We start from the raw sequence: 7,061 nt of genomic DNA, 5'->3' as shown, positions 1-7,061 counted from the left end.
TTTGGGAAGAAGTAAGGATGTTTTGGGAAGAAGGGTTATTTGGGAAGCAGTAAGGGTGTGTTGGGAAGAAGGGTTATTTGGGAAGCAGTAAGGGTGTTTTGGGAAGAAGGGTTATTTGGGAAGAAGTAAGGATGTTTTGGGAAGAAGGGTTATTTGGGAAGCAGTAAGGGTGTGTTGGGAAGAAGGGTTATTTGGGAAGAAGTAAGGATGTTTTGGGAAGAAGGGTTATTTGGGAAGCAGTAAGGGTGTGTTGGGAAGAAGGGTTATTTGGGAAGAAGTAAGGATGTTTTGGGAAGAAGGGTTATTTGGGAAGCAGTAAGGATGTTTTGGGAAGAAGGGTTATTTGGGAAGCAGTAAGGATGTTTTGGGAAGAAGGGTTATTTGGGAAGCAGTAAGGGTGTGTTGATTCAAAGGTTTTTGGGAAGCAGTAAGGATGTTTTGGGAAGAAGGGTTATTTGGGAAGCAGTAAGGGTGTGTTGGGAAGAAGGGTTATTTGGGAAGAAGTAAGGATGTTTTGGGAAGAAGGGTTATTTGGGAAGCAGTAAGGGTGTGTTGGGAAGAAGGGTTATTTGGGAAGCAGTAAGGGTGTTTTGGGAAGAAGGGTTATTTGGGAAGAAGTAAGGATGTTTTGGGAAGAAGGGTTATTTGGGAAAGTAAGGGTGTGTTGGGAAGAAGGGTTATTTGGGAAGAAGTAAGGATGTTTTGGGAAGAAGGGTTATTTGGGAAGCAGTAAGGGTGTGTTGGGAAGAAGGGTTATTTGGGAAGAAGTAAGGATGTTTTGGGAAGAAGGGTTATTTGGGAAGCAGTAAGGGTGTGTTGGGAAGAAGGGTTATTTGGGAAGCAGTAAGGGTGTTTTGGGAAGAAGGGTTATTTGGGAAGAAGTAAGGATGTTTTGGGAAGAAGGGTTATTTGGGAAGCAGTAAGGGTGTGTTGGGAAGAAGGGTTATTTGGGAAGAAGTAAGGATGTTTTGGGAAGAAGGGTTATTTGGGAAGCAGTAAGGGTGTGTTGGGAAGAAGGGTTATTTGGGAAGCAGTAAGGGTGTGTTGGGAAGAAGGGTTATTTGGGAAGCAGTAAGGGTGTGTTGGGAAGAAGGGTTATTTGGGAAGCAGTAAGGATGTTTTGTGAAGAAGGGTTATTTGGGAAGCAGTAAGGGTGTGTTGGGAAGAAGGGTTATTTGGGAAGCAGTAAGGGTGTGTTGGGAAGAAGGGTTATTTGGGAAGCAGTAAGGGTGTGTTGGGAAGAAGGGTTATTTGGGAAGCAGTAAGGGTGTGTTGGGAAGAAGGGTTATTTGGGAAGCAGTAAGGGTGTGTTGGGAAGAAGGGTTATTTGGGGGAAGCAGTAAGGGTGTGTTGGAAGAAGGGTTATTTGGGAAGCAGTAAGGGTGTGTTGGGAAGAAGGGTTATTTGGGAAGCAGTAAGGGTGTGTTGGGAAGAAGTGAGTGTATTTGTGGAAGAAGTGGAAAAGAGATGTTTTGAGGAAGAAGTAGAGATGTTTTGAGGAAGAAGTAGAGATGTTTAGAGGAAGATGTAAGGGTGTTTGGGGAAGAAGTACAACTGTTTCGAGGAAGACATAAGATGTTTTGAGTCAAAAGTAATGTGCTTTGGGGAAGAAGTAGTGGTGTTTTGGGGGAAAAGTAAAGTGTTTTGTAAAGAAGTAAGGGTGTTTTGGGAAAGAAGTGAAGGGTGTTTGGGGGATGAAGTGAAGGTGTTTTGGGGAAGAAGTAAGGGTGTTTTGTAAAGAAGTAAGGGTGTTTGGGAAAGAAGTGAAGGGTGTTTGGGGGATGAAGTGAAGGTGTTTTGGGGAAGAAGTAAGGGTGTTTTGGGGAAGAAGTAAGGGTGTTTTGGGAGGAAGTAAGGTTGTTTTGGTGAAAAATTAAAGAGGTTTTGGTGAGAAGTAAGTGTGTTTTGGGGAAGAAGTAAGGGTATTCTGAGTAAGAAGTAAAACTGTTTCGAGGAAGACAAGGTGTTTTGAGTAAAAAGTAATGTGCTTTGGGGAAGAAGTAGTGGTGTTTTGGGGGAAAAGAAAGGTTGTTTGGGGAAGTAGTAAGGGTGTTTTCAGGAAGAGGTAAGGGTGTTTTGGGAAAAAGTACAGGTGCTTTGGCGAAGAAGTAAGGGTGTTTTGGGAAGAGGTAATGCTGTTTTGGGGAAGAAGTTAGGGTGTTTGGGAAGAATTAAGGTTGTTTTTGGTTAGTAGTAATGATGTTTTGAAAAAGTAAGTTTGTTTTGGGGAAGAAGTAAGGGGGTTTTGGGAAGAAGAATGGGTGTATTTGGGAAGTGATAAGGATGCTATGAGGAAGACAGGCTGTTTTGGGGAAGACATGGTGTTTTGGGGAGGAAATTAAGGTGTTTTGGGAAGAAGCAAGGGTGTTTTGGGGAAGACAGGGTGTTTTGGGGAAGACAGGGTGTCTTGGGGAAGGCATAAGGGTGTTTGGGGAAGAAGTAAGGGTGCTGTGAGGAAGATGTAGGGGTAATTAGAGGAAGAAGTATTTTGGGGAAGAAGTAATGGTGTTCTGAGGAAGTTGTAAGGGTGTTTTGGGAAGAAGTAACGGTGTTTGGGACAATAAGTATAGATGTTTTGGGAAGAAGTTAGGGTGTTTTGGGGAAGAGGTACGTTTTTTGGGGGGGTGAAATAAGGGTGCTTTGGGGACGTTGTAAGGGTGTTAGGGGGAGAATTAAGGGTGTTTTGGGAAGAAGCAATAGGGTTTTGGGAAGAAGTAATTGTGTTTTGTGGAAGACAGAAGGGTGTTTGATGGAAAGGTAAGGGTGTTTTGGGAAAAACTAGGGATGTTTTGGGAAGAAGGGTGTTTTGGATAAAAGTAGGGGTGTTTTGGGAAGAAGTGAGGGTGTTTTGAGGAAGAATGTTTTGGACAAGACTTAAGGGTGTTTGGGGGGAAAAGTAAGTTGTTTTGGGAAGAAGTACGTTTTTTTGGGGAAGAAGTAAGTGTATATTTTGGAAGAAGTAAGGGTGTTTTGGGGAAGAATTGTACTTCAAGGCTTAAGATGTGAGAGCATCCCACTAAAGCGATGCTACGTTTTGATAGTGAGACCAGTGGAAAAGCGATGCTATGTTTTGATAGTGAGACCAGTGGAAAAGCGATGCTACGTTTTGATAGTGAGACCAGTGGAAAAGCAATGCTACGGTTTGATAGTGAGACCAGTGGAAAACTAATGCTACGTTTTGATAGTGAGACCAGTGGAAAACTAATGCTACGTTTTGATAGTGAGACCAGTGGAAAAGCGATGCTCCGTTTTGATAGTGAGACCAGTGGAAAAGCGATGCTGAGACCTATGTTTTGATAGTGAGACCAGTGGAAAAGCAATGCTACGGTTTTGATAGTGAGACCAGTGGAAAAGCAATGCTATGTTTTGATAGTGAGACCAGTGGAAAAGCGATGCTACGTTTTGATAGTGAGACCAGTGGAAAAGCGATGCTACGTTTTGTAAAAAGCGATGCTATGTTTTGATAGTGAGACCAGTGGAAAAGCGATGCTACGTTTTGATAGTGAGACCAGTGGAAAAGCAATGCTACGTTTTGATAGTGAGACCAGTGGAAAAGCGATGCTACGTTTTGTAAAAAGCGATGCTATGTTTTGATAGTGAGACCAGTGGAAAAGCGATGCTACGTTTTGATAGTGAGACCAGTGGAAAAGCAATGCTACATTTTGATAGTGAGACCAGTGGAAAAGCGATGCTAAGTTTTGATAGTGAGACCAGTGGAAAAGCAATGCTACGTTTTGATAGTGAGACCAGTGGAAAAGCGATGCTACGTTTTGATAGTGAGACCAGTGGAAAAGCAATGCTACGTTTTGATAGTGAGACCAGTGGAAAAGCGATGCTACGTTTTGATAGTGAGACCAGTGGAAAAGCAATGCTACATTTTGATAGTGAGACCAGTGGAAAAGCAATGCTACGTTTTGATAATGAGACCAGTGGAAAAGCGATGCTACGTTTTGATAGTGAGACCAGTGGAAAAGCGATGCTACGTTTTGATAGTGAGACCAGTGGAAAAGCGATGCTACGTTTTGTAAAAAGCGATGCTACGTTTTGATAGTGAGACCAGTGGAAAAGCGATGCTACGTTTTGACAGTGAGACCAGTGGAAAAGCGATGCTACGTTTTGTAAAAAGCGATGCTATGTTTTGATAGTGAGACCAGTGGAAAAGCGATGCTACGTTTTGTAAAAAGCGATGCTATGTTTTGATAGTGAGACCAGTGGAAAAGCGATGCTATGTTTTGATAGTGAGACCAGTGGAAAAGCGATGCTATGTTTTGATAGTGAGACCAGTGGAAAAGCGATGCTACGTTTTGATAGTGAGACCAGTGGAAAAGCAATGCTATGTTTTGATAGTGAGACCAGTGGAAAAGCAATGCTATGTTTTGATAGTGAGACCAGTGGAAAAGCAATGCTACGTTTTGTAAAAAGCGATGCTATGTTTTGATAGTGAGACCAGTGGAAAAGCGATGCTACGTTTTGTAAAAAGCGATGCTATGTTTTGATAGTGAGACCAGTGGAAAAGCGATGCTATGTTTTGATAGTGAGACCAGTGGAAAAGCGATGCTACGTTTTGATAGTGAGACCAGTGGAAAAGCGATGCTATGTTTTGATAGTGAGACCAGTGGAAAAGCGATGCTACGTTTTGATAGTGAGACCAGTGGAAAAGCGATGCTACGTTTTGATAGTGAGACCAGTGGAAAAGCGATGCTATGTTTTGATAGTGAGACCAGTGGAAAAGCGATGCTATGTTTTGATAGTGAGACCAGTGGAAAAGCAATGCTACGTTTTGATAGTGAGACCAGTGGAAAAGCAATGCTACGTTTTGATAGTGAGACCAGTGGAAAAGCGATGCTACGTTTTGTAAAAAGCGATGCTATGTTTTGATAGTGAGACCAGTGGAAAAGCAATGCTACGTTTTGATAGTGAGACCAGTGGAAAAGCGATGCTACGTTTTGATAGTGAGACCAGTGGAAAAGCAATGCTACGTTTTGATAGTGAGACCAGTGGAAAAGCAATGCTACGTTTTGATAGTGAGACCAGTGGAAAAGCGATGCTACGTTTTGATAGTGAGACCAGTGGAAAAGCAATGCTACGTTTTGATAGTGAGACCAGTGGAAAAGCGATGCTACGTTTTGATAGTGAGACCAGTGGAAAAGCAATGCTACGTTTTGATAGTGAGACCAGTGGAAAAGCAATGCTACGTTTTGTAAAAAGCGATGCTATGTTTTGATAGTGAGACCAGTGGAAAAGCGATGCTATGTTTTGATAGTGAGACCAGTGGAAAAGCGATGCTACGTTTTGATAGTGAGACCAGTGGAAAAGCGATGCTATGTTTTGATAGTGAGACCAGTGGAAAAGCGATGCTACGTTTTGATAGTGAGACCAGTGGAAAAGCGATGCTATGTTTTGATAGTGAGACCAGTGGAAAAGCGATGCTATGTTTTGATAGTGAGACCAGTGGAAAAGCAATGGTACGTTTTGATAGTGAGACCAGTGGAAAAGCGATGCTACGTTTTGATAGTGAGACCAGTGGAAAAGCGATGCTACGTTTTGATAGTGAGACCAGTGGAAAAGCGATGCTACGTTTTGATAGTGAGACCAGTGGAAAAGCGATGCTACGTTTTGATAGTGAGACCAGTGGAAAAGCGATGCTACGTTTTGATAGTGAGACCAGTGGAAAAGCGATGCTACGTTTTGATAGTGAGACCAGTGGAAAAGCGATGCTACGTTTTGATAGTGAGACCAGTGGAAAAGCGATGCTACGTTTTGATAGTGAGACCAGTGGAAAAGCGATGGTACGTTTTGAGACCCGTGGGGAAAGTGATAGTTGTTGGGTATAAAGGCCAGACAGATGAGATAGTTAAATCCATAAGCCAGACTGACAGAAGACAAACCATTTAGTAAAGACGTTCTTAGAGATATGATGTAATCATCAGCCAATCCGCTGTACTCACGCTGATAATCTTTAATGTTGATTGTATAAATGTTGTTCTCTAGTCTGTGATAGTATAATCTCTCACTGCAGAAGAATTTGGATCTGAAATTTCAGCATAATTCCCTTAATACCATTGTCTTACACCTCAAACATGCAGTGCAGTAAAGTTTTGCCAATGACCAGTGTACTATAACAAAACATTCTCTATCCATGGCCTTGAAATGTAAGATACAACGTTGAAGCTTCCAAAAAGTGTTTTACATTTGGGCCCAAATCAGTTAACTCAATAAAAATTGGATGAACATTTTCAATAACTCTCCATAATGAGCCTACCCCAATTACAAATCAAAATGATTTCTTATCACTTTCATGTTCATAAAAAGGGATAATTGTTTACAGTGCTTCAGGCAGCCAGTACAACAATACTGATCCCTTGTTGTAAGGGCAAAGTGATTCAATATGCTACTTGCATTAAAAGAAAAATACTACCAAAAGCCAGGATGTCAAATTGATTACCATAAAACACGCTGATGGCAGCCAGGCAGGGATGTCTGTCGGCGGAGGGTTTTAAGGATTTGAAGGGCTAACGAGTGAAACTCTATAGTTTATAGCACTCAAGAAAATGGAACTCCCAATCAATAAATATCGAGTTCATTATCCTGAGAGGTGGAGAACCTTGTCTTGGCTTGCCAACGTAACAGGTCCGTCCCAAATGGCAGCTTTTCCTATATAGTGCATTACTTTTTGGCCATGACCTCTGGTTAAAAGTAATGCATTACATAGAGGATAGGGTGCCATTTGGGGGAAAAAATCATAACGTGGATGATATACGGCCGATGCAGTAGGGCCTGACATTGGCTATAGTGACGCTAGAGCGCCCCCTAACCGTATAATGTGATACTGCAGAACAAAATGATTAGACTAGGCTCCTATCATGGGGATTAATGGTCAGAGAGAGCCATCTCAGTGCATTGTCCTTTGTCCAGAATAAAAGTGGCAGGGATAGAGTATTGAATTTCAACAATCCGCGTGTAGGCTACAAAAGGCACTGGGCTAGATACTGTGTTGTATGCTGTGACTGACTGACTGTCGTTTCAACTGTTGACAATTGGCATGTGAATACCTACTGCCA

The 7,061-nt window shown here is 42.1% G+C and overlaps 1 protein-coding gene across 1 annotated transcript in view; it reads right to left on the bottom strand.

Moving 5' to 3' along the window:
* The window catches only part of LOC118380936 (mitogen-activated protein kinase kinase kinase 12-like), a 109,732-nt gene that overhangs the window by 102,115 nt on the left and 556 nt on the right, over positions 1 to 7,061 (bottom strand). The gene's annotated exons all lie outside the window — the stretch shown is intronic.

Source organism: Oncorhynchus keta, chromosome 10 (assembly GCF_023373465.1).
Source record: "Oncorhynchus keta strain PuntledgeMale-10-30-2019 chromosome 10, Oket_V2, whole genome shotgun sequence".
Lineage (NCBI taxonomy): Eukaryota > Metazoa > Chordata > Actinopteri > Salmoniformes > Salmonidae > Oncorhynchus > Oncorhynchus keta.
The sequence above is the reverse complement of the archived record's forward strand: the minus strand, read 5'-3'. Positions and strand labels throughout refer to the sequence as shown.